This window comes from Hermetia illucens, chromosome 4 (assembly GCF_905115235.1).
Source record: "Hermetia illucens chromosome 4, iHerIll2.2.curated.20191125, whole genome shotgun sequence".
Lineage (NCBI taxonomy): Eukaryota > Metazoa > Arthropoda > Insecta > Diptera > Stratiomyidae > Hermetia > Hermetia illucens.
The window spans coordinates 122,182,260-122,199,849 of record NC_051852.1 but is presented as its reverse complement, the minus strand read 5'-3'; the positions used below and the strand labels follow the sequence as shown (position 1 = coordinate 122,199,849).

Below are 17,590 nucleotides of genomic sequence, written 5' to 3'. Positions count from 1 at the left end.
GCTTCGGTAGCAGCACCAATTTCTGCCTCCCGCACTAAGAGGGAAGCACTTCATATTTCAAATTCAAATGTGCTTATGAACCGCTAGGTTTCCAATCCTGGAAATTTGTGGTCCATAGTGTCTCTTGAAGCTCCTCATTGGTAAATCCGCGGATCAAAAAGACGTTCTGATGAACCATTGCCCGAGGTCTACTCTGTTTCTGCTTTGGAAAAGCATTGCATTTATTTTAAAGAAAAGTTGGTGTAATTTGGAGTGATTTTTACCCGCGTATTTATATTTATTACAATTCTGTATGCACTAAACATCAAGATTTCCTGATTCCATCAGTAGTTTTAGTTCTTGCTGTGGTGTAAACGCCGTCGAGGCATTGTAGTGTCAGTTAAACCTTGACATTATTGCTCCACCTTTCCCAAACGGAACTGTGACCCTTCGAAACGCGACTCCTTTTTATGACCGCCAGAAATGTCTCAATATCAAAAGCCCCAGTGCACCAGGTAACTGTCCTAGATGTTCTGATTCCAGTGTGCCTCCGACTAGTTGACGTATAGCGGTTGTATGCTGCCTCCAACTTACTTGACTTTACCAGCCTTATTGCTAAATTTTCTAATGCGAATCAATAGAAGGTACACGCCATTTACACCGATTTTTGTGTAACATTTCTGTTATTCCTACTACCCTACTACCTCCTTCCTCTTGTGCCTATGCTTGATTTACACAGATTACCTAGAATTGCTTGTCTTCCTCCGTTGGACTGTGTTTCCTTGTAGCTATAGTGTACCTATTAAATATAGTATGTCGAATTGAGTTTGAGGATGTTTCCTATCTCTAGCTATTTTAGCTAGCATTCCCCTATGGAATTCACCTCATCGAATCTGCAGACAGTTTACGCAAATTTCCTTAGGTTCTCCAGTGGTGGTTTGGCCTGCCGAGACACTTCTCACTATAACCCTAAGGTTCTTCTTGGTGAAGTTTAAATAATTCTGCAGGACCATTTCTCCATGAACATCGTAGACTGTTCCATTCCTGGTAACTTTAGACAGTGTAGTTTTTTCAATCGTTTCTAGTCCATTTAACAGCGTTCCTACATTCTTCTTGGCTAGCAAATCCGCTGCATCGTTACCTTCCAACCCAATACGGCCTGGAGTCCAGTGTATCCAGACGTTCTTGTGTGAACCAAGTGTATTTAATTTACTAATTTAGAGGTTAAAGTAGGCACAGCGATCTATGGCTTATATTTTCGCCTAGTATAGTATGTTCTCTCATTATTTCGAAGTAAGTTTTCCTTTCCCTTTCTCATGGAACGTGCGCTCCCTGTACAGACCGAATGCTGCTGAGCAGCTAGCCGATACCTTGTCCCAATATAGGGCTGATGTAACAGCGTTGCAAGAGATGCGATGGACAGGGACTGGTTTCCTGGAGAAGAGCCGCTACACCATATATTATAGCGGCCATCCAGTAAACCATGTGCTCGGAGTAGATTCCATACTGAGCCAAAAAATGAAACCTGCAATTATCGGCTTTGAAAATATAAGCGACTGGCTATGCACTCTGCGTTTGCGAGGCAAGTTTACAAATATAAGCCCCATAAACGTTCACGCCTCAACAGAGGAGAATGCAGAGTCGGAGAAGGATACTTTCTCCGAGGCAGTTGAGCGGACCCTCGAAGCTTGTCCCAAGTATGACATCAAAATAATGCTTGGAGATTTCAACAGTCAAGTAGGGACGGAGCCTGTGTTCAGGCGATACGTCGGCTCTGATAGCTTACATAGGGATATCAATGATAACGGATTGAGCATTAGTTAGTTAGCAGTATCGCACGAAATGGTTGTTGTAAGTACCTGGTTTGCGCGGAAATCGGTTCACAAACATACGTGGGCCTGTCCAGACGTGACCACTTTCAACCAAATTGACCACGTGCTAATTGAACGCCGACACCTCTCAACCTTGATGAATATCAGAACACATAGAGGGCCAATATAGACTCGCACCACAATCTATGGCATGGTGCTCCGAGCACGAATTACGATACCACCTACAATCCCCTCTGACAATCAGGTGAGAGTGAATACTGAAGCCATCCACAACACAGCCCTCTGCGACACTTATAAGAGAGAAATGGATGCCGCAATAACCGCAGTCAACAGAGGTCCTAGAGATGAAGCATCAACAAATGATCTTCACAACCACCTGAAGAACGTTATCATAAATACGGCCACAAACATACTTGGCCCCAGCCGCAAAAAAATTCGGAACGGCTGGTTTGACAATGAATGTAAGCTAGCTACGTAACGGAATAATGCCGCATACCCAGTAATGTTGCATTCTCAAAGAACGCGGGCACGCGCAGAGACTTATCATGAACTCCGTCGAGCGGAGAAGCGACTTCACAGACGGAAAAAGGAAGCCTGGGAGAAGCAGCAAGTCTGTGAACTAGAAAAGTACAGGAAGTAACGGCACCAGCCGCGGAAGTTTTGCAAACAAATCAGCAGGATGAAGCCTTATACACCTCGATGCTCATCCTGCCGAGACAAAGGGGGAAATCTGATTTCCGACAGAATGGGCATATCAGAGCGATGGGTTGAGTACTTTGTTGAGCTACTGAACAACTAGAACATCGGCGAGTTGGAGTTCCCACCAACTGAAGACGACGGACAAATTCTGCCACCACTAAGTATAGAAGAAACAGTCCGTGCAGTTTATCGGCTTAAAAATCATAACTCGCCAGGAGCCGATGGAATTACAGCTGAATTAGTTTAATATAGAGGCGACCAGTTACACCAAGTCGTTCATCAAACTGTGCTCAAGATGTGAGACAGAGATCAATGCATGACGACTGGCAAAGAAGCATTCTCTGTCTCATACATAAAAAGGGAGATATCACACAGTGCAGCAATTATAGAGGTATCACGTTGCTGAGTACCATCTATAAGATATTCTCCACTATCTTGCTAGGCCGGATAGCCCCATACGCCCAGAACATCATTGACCCATGCCAAAGAGGCTTCACTCCAGGCAAATCAGCGACAAATCAGATTTTCTCTGTGCGGCAAGCGATGGAAAAACTGTTGGAATATGGACACCAGTTGCACCATCTATTCATCGACTTTAAAGCCACCTATGATAGCATAGCCAGGGTAAAACTGTACACGGCGATGAGAGAATTCGGTATCCCGACGAAATTAATAAGACTGACTAGGCTGACCCTAACCAATGTTCGAGGCCAAATAAAAGCAGCATGATCACTCTCAAGACCATTCGACATCAACAACGATCTACGACAATAGGATGCCCTATCATGCGTCCTCTTTAACCTGGCCTTGGAGAAAGTGATCCGTGATGCTGAGGTAAATACAAGAGGTACGATCCTCTTTAAGTCCACCCAACTACTGGCCTATGCTGACGATATCGACATCATGGGAAGAACCACCCGAGACGTGCAAACTGCCTTCATCCAGATCGAGCAGGCGGTGCTTGGCGCGAGATCTTGGGTTGCAGATCAATGAAGGCAAAACAAAATATATGGTGGCAACATCAGCACCGGAAACTAACCAACCAACAAGATCAAACCGCACTGGTCAAACGGGAAGAATAAAGATAGGAGACTACAACTTTGAGACCGTTGATAATTTCTCCTATCTAGGGTCGAAAATCACAACCGATACCAGCTACGATGATGAAATCCGCGCACGGTTGTTGTCAGCCAACAGAACCTATTTCAGCTTACAAAAGCTGTTCCGCTCGAAACGTCGCACCATAGGGTCAAATCTTTTACTGTACAAGACAATGATCTTGCCAGTCCACATGTATTCCTCGGAAACTTGAGTTCTTAGCAAGAAGAATGGTGAACACCTGGCCTCGTTCGAGAGAAGAATCCTCCGAAGAATCTTTGGCCTCCTCCAATGAGGATGGACGATTCCGTAGCCTACATAACGACGAAACCTATGAGCGATACCATGACCATCCCCGTTAAAATCCGGCCCAATAGGTTACGCTGGGCGCGTCACTTAGCCCGTATGGATGAGGATGATCCAGCCAGGAAAGCCTATAAGGGCAATATCTATGGTGGTAAAAGAAGACTAGGCAGACCCTGCCTAAGATAGAGCGATGGCGTAGGTCAGGACGCCAGACAGCTTTTAGGAATATCGAATTGGTGGACCTCGGCGCAAAACCGGGATATCTGAAGTTCCTTATTACAGCAGGCCTAGACCGGATACCGGTTGTTGCGCCGTTAATGATGATGAAATTTTCCTTAGACTAATGACCCTTGCCCCCGCTCCCTCTGCTATAAGAGTTTGTCAGTGTTACAGTGATTTAAACAAAAGGTCAGTCTCAAGCTCTCCCAGTTTGGTCTACTGCTCCATATTATTTGAACCTGCTTACTGGAATGAAATTTCGTTGTGATGCTACCCCTCGGTATTAGTAAGTTGCCCTTCTTATCTCCATCTGATAAGTGTTATTATATAAGAAATGATGAAAAAATGGGTTTTTCAGAGTTTGAAAATCAATAGAGCGCCTTAACGTCCATCTATGTAAACTTTATGAAAAAGTTCTTTACGATCATGCATATACTAAAAAATATCTTATTAGTTCTTTTGGTGTTCACTTCCAAACAAATCCTGAAAATATAATCAAAATTTCTAATTATCTTCAAGCGTTTATACGGAACATATTGACTAATAGACTAAAAATTATTTTCCAGATACCCATCACCGTCACAAGCGCCTCAAACAAAAGGTAAATATTGAATTGAAAATCTCAGCAGTTCATAGAGGAATGATTCAGCAGCTACTTCAGAACTAGATTTCCTGTTTTTTGACCCGCACCGGGATCACCCGTGCCCAAATTTTATTCCATTTTAAAAATAGTCCAAAATGTGGGCAATTTTCTATTGTTATATCGAAATCACAAAACGTTTAAAGATTGTTTTTACAACCGCATTATGTTTTGATGGATCATAAACACCCTTCCCACTTGCTGAGATCTTTGGGTCAATTGTGTTTATGTCTTCTAAGCCAATTAACCTGAATTTGTTAGAACTGGACTGTATTTTCCTAGAATTAGGTATGTTTATGTTCTTTAATGGGTCATGATTACATATTGCAGGAGCAAAACATTTCCCAAAATCATAGATTCAAGTTGGGAAACATCAATGATGACCTATATACTGGACAGCTCGTTAATTGCAGCTAATTATCTGCTCAACAATATTTCCGTTGTTCCCAGTAAGCGCGATAGCAATTTTTTATCCGACATAACGTGGTTTTCACGTAAATTAATATAAAAAGAGAGGCAATTGCAATGATGCCAGAAGGATCGCGTTGTCGTGTAGGACAGACATGTTCACTTCAATTGTTTCGTTTTACACTTTTGCATTGTAGCATTTAACTAAATCGCATCTACTAATCAATAACCTGGTGAAAATTAGTAACCCACAGAACAATGATCATTGTTAAGATCCAGCTTGTTTCATGAAAAGTTACTTCAAAATGAGTTTCTGTAATTGACAGTGTTGATTAGATCAGGAATTCGCCAATAGGAACCTCAAATCCTCAAGTTAAAGCCATTATTCAACAATGTCCCTTTTAAAAATTTTAAATAGAACTATTGAGGGCGCTTAAGCCTCAGACGACATTCCTTTGTTACCATCTACGCATCTACCAAAGAATGATTTCAATGCGACCCTTTATACGGTACACTACAGGATTACAATACCCTATAGGAGGCAATGTGGCCAGCATTGTGCTCGCATGAGATTATTACCCTGATTTGACTCAGGTGCTCATTCACATCTGAGTCGACTGCTATCCGAGATCCAGTCACATAGCAAATCCCTCTGCAATCAGTGAAATTTGAACCGCGACAGCCCAGCGCTCTAACCACTTGAGGCATCCGGATACTTACTTAATACTGCTGGCTTTAAACGCTATCATACAAAAAGATTTTGGTGTCCATCTTGATAGAGTTTGATATCTAAAACTACTCGAAATCGTGGACATGTTCCTAATCTTCTTCTTCCATAGCACTAGAGTCCGATGTCGTTAGTTGACCTTCCGAAGTCATTGTCTGTACTCTTTTCGATCGAGTATCCGGGTTCGCCAATTTTCGAAAAAGAGAGCATCGTGTAACTTACGTTATCTACTAAGACCTCTTATCTGTTCTGTGCTTTTCAAGTGATTATCTACCTTCTATTTGAGTATGTATCCCTTTAACATCAAATCGAAAAGGAAATATTTCCTAAGAATGTTCCGATACCCATCTGTCACTGATTTAGCCATTTGTAAGCTTTTTTGTAACATAAAATGCCAACTGTAACTAGTTATATGTGTGTTTTGCAGATGGTAGTGCTGCCGTTTTCTCCGCGGACAACCGAGAAATATCGATTACACTCCCAACTGAACCTTCCTTGCCATTGTTGCTCCCCTCACACTACGTTGAATATGCCATATGTCACCACTCTCGCTATAAGCAGTCTATAATCACTCTAAGGTATTTAACACCTGGTTTTGAGGTCATGATGTGATTCTGAGTTCTGGTGAGCTTACCTTACTATGGTTGCTGTTCGGATGGTTCAAGTGGCTAGAGCAGACTGGATGTCGGATACCAGTCGCCTCAGCTGTGAATGAGTACTTGATTCAAATCAAGCTAATTATCTCTGGCAGGCGCAATGCCGACCACATTGCCTAATATAGGGATTACTGCAGTGTATGGTTACAGTATTGAATGAAGTGCTCTAACACACTTCAAGGCCCTGAGCCAATATGGATTGTTGCACCAACGGTTATTATTATTTCCGAGTTATCACAATCTCGGCAAATGCCGGATTTTACCTAGTACTAGCACTAAGGGACAAGCTTTTAGGCTCGGACGATCCTACCTACTTAAAAACTAAAGGGGCGCTGGTGGTGGTGGCCGGTGTTAGGTCAATGGGAGAATCCGTCGAGTACTCCCCGCATCATCGAGCACGTATGCAGAATGGTGTACTTCTGCATGGTTTGAACTAGACTACGAAAGTCCCAGGACATCAAGGGAAGCCGTGAGGGATTTAGGTACAATACCTGTAGCTGACAATATTATGGGAACTATTATACAACCACCCGATCAAGACGCCAAATTTCCTTGATTTCCTGAGCCAATGGCTCATATTTCACCTTCTTCTCCACGTACTTCCGTTCAATGTTGCTATTATGGGGGATAGCAACATCAATAATATACGCGGAGCGATCCGACTTGTTAACTAACAGTACGTCAGGCCTGTTGTGTGGAGTATGGCGATCAGTCAGAACTTGCCGGTCCCAATACATGCTGTAAGCAGAACTGTCAAGTACTGTTTCTGGTTCATATCGGCAAACCGGACATGTTCCCGTGTACAGTCCATGCTTGTATGCAAGGTTTTAATGGATAACCTTACATACAGCATTATGCCTGGTGATGTAGTGCACCGGTGCCATAATAGTACAGCCAGAAATGAGATGGTTCAACGTCTCTTACGCCGAACTACACACTCTGCACTGGTCGTTCTCCACCCGTTCTTTCCTGATGAGATTTTAATAAGCTCGGGTGGCGACCATGCCGTCCTGAATGGCACACATGATCCTCTCCGTCTCAGCAAAAAGTTCCCCAGCACAGCCATCTGTTCAACAAATGCAAATCGACAAATGGCTGCCAAAGACAATTCACGTGTTTACCATGCATTGCCTTCGACTTCTATTCATCGACCCGCTCTTGGTCCGACTTCACCTCACTGAGAGGATTGAATGATCGATCCTTCAAGTTAATTGGAGTCAGTCCACAGTCTGCCTTACAAACAGCCGCATACAAAGGACTCGCCTGCTCCTTGCTATAAAAATAAGCGCGCAGCGAGTCAACTAAGCGATGATGTTGCGCCGCCACGTCAACCACGCCCCTACCTCCGGTTGGATGATGCGTTCGGAATTTGGACACAGTTGTACGTATCCGCGGCTGGACGTTTTCCAAATCGATCTCCGTCTACGGCAATATTCCGAATGCAAAAGCTAGTGCAGGGATAGCGAACACATTCAACGCGCTTATTTTATTCATCCCCGAGAGATGCGATGTCAGCACCAGCTTTACACGTCGCAGAGCATCCTTCAGATTACCAACTCGAGCATGGGTTCCTTGAAGAATTCCTAGATACTTGTAGAATTCTGTGTCGGTCATAGCTTCGATGTGGAGGTCCGAAGCATGCGGCATGCGGCTCGTGATGACCTTTGCAGATGGCTTGTCTAATCCAAACTCCATCCAAATATCACGGCCGAACATGTCTATTATTCTCTACAGACTTCTAAGTTGATTCTCAGTACCAGCATGCAGCTTGATTTCATCTAAATACATCAAGTGTGTCAGTTCGCACTTAGCACATAGACCACACTTTATTGCAAAACCATGCCCTCTAGCATAATTCAGTAGGCATGAAAGGGGGTTCAGTGCATACAAAACCAAAGGGGATTCAACGAATCCCCCTGGCAGATGCCCTCCGCATACGGATGGGCTCTGAGGTATTAGCACCCTCAGATGTACGCACTGATAAGGTGGTATGCCACCCTTCCATGACTGTTGGCAAAAAATTTTATTAGTTTCGGATCAATGCGATACAAATGTAGGATGTCGATTAGCCAGGTATGCGGAACGCTATCAAAAGCCTTGGCATAATCGATATAAAAACTGAAGAGGTTTCTCTGGCCTCTAGTTGCTTGTCCTACAACTACCGAGTCGATAATGAGTTGCTCTTTGCAACTCCTTGACCCAACTCGGTAGCCCTTCCGCTCCTCGGACAGAATGTCGTTGGTCACGAGGTGCGCATTGATCCTTCCACTAATAATGGACGTTATGAGTTTGTAGAGGGTTGGTCAGCATGTAATCGGTCTTGTGTCTGCGGGTCCTGCACCGTGTCCTTATCGATAAGGTAGGTAATTCCCGCAGTGAGGAAGGGTGGAAATTCCTCCGGCCGACTCATAACCTCATTTATACTGCGTGCCAACCAACTGTGTACGCTGGTAAATTCCTTATACCAGAAATTTTGCACCCGATCCAGACCTGGGCCCCCCCAGTTTTTCGAGCTGTTGATGGCTCGACGAACTTCCACTTCCACGGTAACATCCGCAAAATTCATGCCAGGCGTATTGGCATGGCGGGTGTCTTCGGCAGTGATCCACTCAGTATGCATAGTATGCTGAGCGGGCTGGTTCCTCGCGTATGTTGCATTCTGATCTGAATCAGTCCAGCAATGTCCGGCCTTAGTGAGTCCCGCCGCCGTTCTAGACAAATTTTCCATGGTGGATCTCTTTGGTCACTCAAATCAATAACACGAAAACGAATCTTCTGACCATCCAATCTGACAGCCGTAACTGCACCACAATACACAAGTGATTGTAGTTGCAGTAGCGACATATCAGCACACAGTCGGGATGCAATTTCATCATTGATTTGAGATAGAGTTCCCGGAGTTGCTGGAGATGCATAGAGCCTGGGAATAACTGGTCTATGCAAAGGATCCATATCCGAGAATTCTATACACGTTCTTTGGAATTCGAATCATTATTATTATGCTTGGTTAGGTCCTTTATTGCCTTCCTTTTATTCTCCACAAGTACCATTTCAGCTTTCTTTAACTACTTCTTTATAGCAATGACTTGTTTTGCAGCCACAGTTTTTTGCGGCGATGTTTTATTAGTTTTTCCAGCTTTAAACACCAGCACTAGGTATGGACGTTTCGAAGCCGCAAATTAGATTCCATCCACATAATGGGGGTCCCAAGTCTCGTAGATCAGCCAATAATTTATCCTACTAGCAGATGACCCTCCTAATGGGAGATATGTATTGTTTCGACAAGCATGAGTTGCATTCATTTCGCGATCCTCGCGCGCGATTTCGCGTTTTAATAAATATTGGCTTTTCCATTACTTTTGCAAAGTCTCCCTCACTTTTTCGCGGGTAGGCCTCTCTAAGATCCTTCTATATCTGTGTAGTCTTCACTGATTTCCAAAACATATCGCGAATTACTGATGGACAAAAGAAAGTTAGGTCAACAAAGAAATCAGATCCTGCTTGAAAGCCTCCAGAAGAAAACAACAACAACAATGATTTTTTCTTTTCTTTGCGGCCGAGACTGAGCCCAACATGTTCTCGAACTTGGCCAATATGAGACTTGTTCGTACAGAAGAAGTATGTGCCGTCTAGTTTTACCGCACGTCTATACCACAGTGGTGAAATTTATGGACAACATTTCACATGCCCTTGGAACATCCGCACACATAAAACACTCTCTTCAAAGAGATTCTCTATGGCGACTGAATACCCATCCAATACACACTATCCCAACGTTTAGGAGCTTGTCAGCTGCTTCTCTTGGTAGTGGTATAGACGTCGTTTGTGAGTCATAATATGGTTTTTCTCATTCCTTTCCGGTTCAATTTAAACCTAACCGTCAGGCAGAATTAGTTTCGACGTCGGCTAACCTGCTGGCAACTATTTTTTCGGAGTTGATTGGGGAATCTGTTGACATACTCCCGTAACAGTAAACATACCAACTAAACACCTTCGTGTCATCAGAGAACTATCATAATTTGTTTGATACATTATTTATGACTAGCTCTCCTTTTCTCTCTCCTTAGGGAGCCTTCATATCAGGAATTCCTTTCGCCAACGATAGTGGGGAAGTGGAAAGGAATTTGCCAGTTCAAAGATCCCCCGATGATCTGGTCCCTCCTCAGGTGGAACTCAATTTTCTTCGCGATAAGGAGAACCCGAACGCGATGCACAACACAGCTCTATCTGTCAGTACCTCTTTGACACTGTTGTCCGAAAGGAGCTCTCATGTGTCTACATAGAGTTAGAATCCCATCCAAACTTCCACAAGAAAACTGCGATTCAAAAATACATAGTCAGGAGACCGTGCCTTCCCAATCTTGTGCAGGTAAGACGGAAAACCTTCATGCCCGCTTAGAAGCTCTCTTATGCTTATAGATTTTCTGGGGCTCTTTAACAAAAAGAGCGATGGAGGTCATTATTAGACCCGGCTCTGAGACAGTGCCCCCGTTTCGGATGCTGATGGCAGCTCAGAGTTTCCTTTCCCTTTGCTGATCAGCACAAGCCTCGTTCTTTGTAGTGACTAAAAAAAATGCTTTCTTCAAACAAGCATTGAATGCGCCGAACACCAAGTCCAATGGATGATAGAGTAACTCTGCCGAGATCCCATCGAATCTTGGTGCCTTCTCATTTATCATAGAAAGGACTGCTTCTTCTAACTCTTTTATGGGGAAAACTGGGCAATCCTTGGGGCCATTTGCACTATTGACATCAATTCGGCCGGGATGCGCAGCGAATAATGCCCATACGGCACGGTCCATTTGTTCGGCAATAAGTTGATAGGGTTTCCCCAGTGCTGCGACTTTTCAGTTTTAATCAAGTCCCCGTTGATACCTACCACACCTCGTCGACTAGGCGCTGCCAGGAGCAAATTATTTCAAGGACCTATTCTCAGAAGTGAATCAACCGAAAAATCTGGAAGAAATATAGTGATCCATACACACCGTATCTAGGCTCCCAAATATTTTCCGTTCCAATAACTACTCCAATAAAACTAATAACTGTAACTGTAGTATAGTCAAAAATATAGTATATTTAGTATTATATATTCTAAAAATTTACGATACCCCACTATATGGTGGCCTTCGTCTTGCCTTCATTAATGTCCAGCCCAAGATTTTCGCCGCCTTCTCGATCTGGACAAAGGTAGACTGTACATCTCGGGTTGTTCTTCCCATGATGTCGATATCGTCAGCATAGTTGTTGGGTGGACTTAAAGAGGACCATACCCCTCGCATTTACCTCGGCATCACGAGTCACTTTTTCCAGAGCCAGGTTAAAGAGGACGCATAATAGGGCACACCCTTGTTGTAGACCTTTGTTGATGTCGAATGGTCTTAAGAGTGATCCTGCTGCTTTTATCTGGTCTCGCACATTGGTCAGGGTCAGCCTAGTCAGTCTTATCAATTTCGTCGGGATAACGAATTCTCTCATAGCCATGTACAGTTTTGCCCTGGCTATGCTATCATAGGCGGCTTTAAAGTCGATGAAAAGATGGTGCAACTGATGTCCATATTCCAACAGTTTTTCCATCGCTTCCCGCAGAGCGAAAATCTGATTTGCTGCTGATTTGCCTGGACTGGCCTCTTTGTATGGACCAATGATGTTCTGGTCGTATGGGGCTATCCGACGTAACAAGACAGCGAAGAATATCTTATGAATGGTATTCAGCAACGTGATACCTTTATAATTGCTGCATTGCGTGATATCTCCCTTTTTTTGTATGGGACAGATAATGCCTCGTTGCCAATCGTCAGACATTGATTCGCTGCCCCATACCTTGAGCATAAGTTGAACCGCTTGGTCTGATTGGTCGCCTTCATATCAACCAATTCGGCTGTTGCTTCTAGACTTGCTGATCGCAGCATTCGTCCGTCGTCTTCAGTTGGCGGGACCTCCAACTCGCCGATAATCTGGTTGGTCAGCAGTACATCAATGTACTCAGCCCATCGCTCCAATATGTCCATTCTGTCGGGAATCCAATTTCCCGCTTTGTCTCGGCAGGATGAGCAACGGGGTGTATAAGGCATCATCCTGCTGACCTTTTGGTAAAACTTTGCTCCCTTTATTTTTCAAGTTTACCTGTTCGACCTGTTGGTTCTTCCAGGCTTCCTTTTTCCGTCTGTGAAATCGCTTCTCCGCTCGCCGCAGTTCGTGATAAGTATCCGCGCGTGCCCGCGTTCTTTGAGAATACCACATTACTCGGTATGCAGCATTCTTCCGTTCCGTTGCTAGCTTACATTCATCGTCGAACCAGCCGTTCCGACTGTTTTTGCGCCTGAGGCCACGTATGCTTGTGGCCGTATTTATGATAACGTTCTTCAGGTGATTGCGAAGATCATTTGTTGATGCTTCATCTGCAGGATCGCTGTTGCGGCATTCATTTTCCCCTTATAGGTGTTGTGTAGGGCTGCGTTGTGAATGGTTTCAGTGTTAGCTCTCACCTGACTGCCAGAGGGGATTCTCGGAGCTCGGAGCACCATGCCAATGAGATAGTGATCCGAATTTATATTGGTCTCCCTATATATCTGACATTCATCAGCGCTGAGAGGTGGATTGAAAGTGGTTCCGTCTGGAGAGACCCAGGTTTGTTTGTGGATCGCTTTCCGAACAAACCTGGTACTTCCAACAACCATTTCGTGTTACACTGCTAATTGAATGATCCGCAGTCCGTTATCATTTGTATTTTGATGTAAGCTATGGGAGCCAACGTATCGCCTTAATATGGGCTCCATCCCTACTTGGCTGTTAAAATCCCCAAGTATGATTTTGATATGATACCTGGGACAGGCTCCGAGGGTTCGTTCTTTTGCCTCGTAGAAGGTATCCTTCTCCGACTCTTCAGTTTCCTCTATAGGAGCGTGAACGTTTATGAGGCTTATATTTCTAAATTCCCCTCACAAGCGCGGAGTGTGTTGCCTTTCGCTTATATTTTTAAAGCCTATAACTGCGGGTTTCATATTTTGGCTGACTAACAAACCTACTCCGAGTAAATTATTTGCGGGATGGCCACTATAATATATGGTGTAGTGGCTCTTCTCCAGAAAACCTGTCCAACGTATTTCCTGCAACGCTGTTACGTGAGGCCTATATTGGGATAGGGTATCAGCTAGCTGTTTGGCTGTCCCATCTCTATACAGGGAGCGCACGTTTCATGAGAAAATGCGCAAATCGTTATTCCGTTTTCGTTACCGGGTTCGTCGTTGTAAAGTCCATCCTATCCGAGGCTCCTTCTGTGGCTTCGTAACGTTGGTTTTCCGTGTAAGGTTGTCAGCCCTACCCAACTCCCAACCTGGAGGACCAGTTGGTACAATTTGTCCCGTTTTTAGGCGCGGGAGACTCGCCTTCATTACTCTCCGTCTGCAGCTTTTCGTTAAGAAGGAGTTCCCAGCTGTAACCACGGGGAAGTGGAGATAGGGTTTGGTAGTCGAGCTGCTTGTGTTGGTTTCAGATTTTATGCTTCATCGTGGATACCAATCCACGTTTTGCCCTGGGCCTATACTATCCTTTGACCACCAGGGGCATTCAGTAAATGGTTTGATGAATGTGGGGTTTAGGGAAACTCCCTATGCACGCAAAGGAGTAGGGTAATTTCAGTGGTGTCAAATTAAAGGTCTTAACCAGTACTCATCTTTACAGATGTACATTTTGCAAAGTAGGGGAATAGTTTTCTGGCTTCTGTAATGAATTCGAATTGCTCTTCTGAAATGTTACTACGTCTTGACCATTCCGGTCAAATGAATTAGTTCTTAGATTTGACAATTGAATTTGAATTTGAAAATTTTAAGAATTTATTTTAGTGAGAACGCCCCAAATCGCATGTTCAAGGAATTGTACAATTTTTGAGTTTAAATTCCTCTTGATCGCATTTGAAGAATTTCAGGAAGAACATTTTATCAAATTCTGACATTTTTCAAGGATTAACATGTTCAATGGCGCATTCAGCAAAAGTTTTCACACAAAATAGCATTTTTATGATTATTTCACTCATTCTCATCGAAATGAACAAATTGTGAGAAAATTACGGTGTCGAAAAAAATATTTCAATCTAGAAATACTGCTTTGATCCGTCTTTCAATATTATCCGAATCCAAATATCGGTTTGCATTTCTTGTTTATAGTAAGAAATCTATTTTGCTGCTCGAGAAAATTCACACATCCCATCATTCAGAATGTCCCGAAATTCTATTTCATCTAACAACGAACCATCGAATTAGAGGAGACATTGAATTAAAAATGAGGACTGAATGGCGAGACACTATGCGGGGGCCTAATAATATAACACCAATAAATCTAGTGTTAATGTCATGCTATTGTAAAATAAACGACTATTCCTTCAAATTTATCAAACAAATGATTGATATATGTTTTCCTACAAGATCACATCGTGAAAATATATTTGGTGAAATTGTGGAATAAACATTATTTGCCTCTTGGCAGCTTCCTCAGTGATATTCCGTTCATACTTCAACTTTGCGTTTAACTGCCTTCACCCAACATTCGGAGGCATCGCAGTTCTATTAATATTTCTATGTTGCAGGATATCCTCATTCACATAAATGATCGACATAATTTTCTGTTTGATCTAGCCCAGATGTCTTGGCTGCAAAAAGTCATATTCATGTCTTAATGTCAGAAGCATGGAGTCAATTAAATATTTTAAGTCCTACATGAGCGAGAGCCCTCGTCACTAAAATTAACTGAAAACTGTTGCTTTTTTCTTAGCTCAATTATTGTTTACTCGTAAAAGGCACGCGAGGAAATCATTGCAGGAAAAATGCAGAAAATATCCAGTGAATTTATGTAGAATAGATTATTAATAGATTTCTTGGTATCAGAAGTGCCTCAATTAGCTCCATGACTAAAATTTAGAGTAATTGGTGGGCGAGAGTGATATTCTATTAGCTTCAAAAACGAATTAGGCAATTTTCTTGAAACCATTAACATCCCACGATAATCTTTCCCAATTTCTTCCGGAAATTCCGGAGACTCGTCTTCTACTTTTTCCAGAGCGATTTCTTCATTTTGGTGGTAACCGCCTTGAAAATCGAAAATGGTTCCATTCTAACCTAGCCTAAAGAAATATTGTATCATCCATTCATCTGACAACTTTTCACTTTTCTTTAATTTTATTAATAAAAATCATGCAAGCTAGTAAGCCACTTGAAGCCTTGAAGTCTTTCTTAATCAAGAGAGGAGAGTTGTAAAATTCAGAAATGGTGAGCATTTTCAGTGGGACCACCAACTACACAGAAGCAATCACGAGAAAATATTTGCAAGCCCCTGCTACCCCTAGTGTCTTTACGTCATTTAAATCACGTTCCTTCCTATTGACTTCAGAGTCCATTACAGAGTGTGTTCAAAAAGCACGTACCGAATCGAATAAAAACTTCAACAAAAAAACCAAGGCTTCGTTATGGTTCCATTTTGTAGATTTACAAACCAGGAACTACTCCATAGATAAGATAAATATAGAGCCGAAGCGCTAGATCATTCAATTAGTCCCTGTCCTTCTTGTTTGCAGAATTGCAGCTCGTTTCAGTCCTTAGTTTCCTTCAAAATTTGCTTCTAACTATCTCGGTTCGATGACCGTGTCCTCCGATTCCCTACAAATAGTAATATTTGACCATCAACGACACTATCTCCTTCTCTTACCTTCTGGTATTCCCGCATCGTATGGTTGGTTGGGACCTCTGGTTAATCTTCTTTCTTCGAATCCATCTTTAAAGTGATCGACTCTCAATATTCTGCTAAATAACTTCCTTTCAAAAGCATTTAATGTTTGTTTTCTACTTGAGGAAAGGTCCCTCTTGTGTTTCCGTTTTGGCCATAGTATGCTTTATTTGACAGTTTGATCCTTACTTTTATGTGCGTTCCCTGATTGCTTACTTTCTAGGTAGTACGGTTAAATGGCAGAATAGGCCCCATTACGAAAACGTTGATTGATATTTATTATGAAGCGCAAAACCTCAAAAACACCGATTGATCCAACACCAACAGGTTTGTTACCAAACCCTATCGCCATCTCCTCGTGGCGATCACTTGGAGATCTTTCCTAATGAAAAACTTCAAACGGAGAAGAATGACGGTGGTCCCCCCACGCATAAAAACGGGATGAATACTAAATAGTTTTACAGGTAGAGTATGGTCTAGGGCTGACAAGCCTACACGAAAAACGAAAGTTACAGAGCCACAAGAGGAGTCTTGGACTGGATTGGTTGTTGAAAGTATCTCCAAACTTAGTTTGCGCGGAAAACGGACCATGGATAAACGTGAACCTCATCAAACGGGACTACTTGCACCCGCATTGATGAATGTCAGAATATATCATCATCAACGGCGCAACAACCGGTATCGCTCCATCTCAGGCAAGGTCTGCCTCGTCTTCTTTTTCTACCATAGATACTGCTCTTATAGACTTTCCGGGCTGGACCATCCTCATCAATACTGATTAAGTGACCCGCCCACCGTAACCTATTGAGCCGGATTTTATTCACAACTTGACGGTTATGGTATCGCTCATAGATTTCGTCGTTATGTAGTCTACGGAATCGTCCATCCTCATGTAGGGGTCCAAAACTGTTTCGGAGGATTCTTCTCTGGAACGCAGCCAAGAGTGCGCAAGTTTTCGAAGAATATTTGAGGGCTGCCAAGATCATTATCTTGTACAGTAAGAGCTTTGACCCTATGGTGAGACGTTTCAAGCGGAACAGCTTTTGTAAGCTGAAATAGGCTCTGTGTTGCTGCCAACAATTGTACGCAGATTTCACCATCATAGCTGTTATCGGTTGTGATTTTCGACCCTAGATAGGAGAAATCATCAACGGTCTTAAAGTTGTAGTTCCCTATCTTTATTCTTCCCGTTTGATCAGCGCGGTTTGATGTTGTTGGTTGGTTGGTTTTTTGTGCTGACGTTGCCACCATATACTTTGTCTTGCCTTCATTAATGTGTCGCATCGCTTGCTCGATCTAAATGAAGGCAGTT

General features: G+C 43.1%; 1 protein-coding gene across 2 annotated transcripts in view; it reads left to right on the top strand.

The window, feature by feature from the left end:
• Positions 1-17,590, top strand: part of LOC119654183 (oxidative stress-induced growth inhibitor 2-like) — a 223,024-nt gene that overhangs the window by 30,202 nt on the left and 175,232 nt on the right. For both annotated transcript variants that reach the window (XM_038059372.1, XM_038059373.1), the window contains exon 2: positions 4,700-4,734. The gene's annotated coding sequence lies outside the window, so the exon portion shown is untranslated. The remainder of the gene's footprint in view (positions 1-4,699; positions 4,735-17,590) is intronic.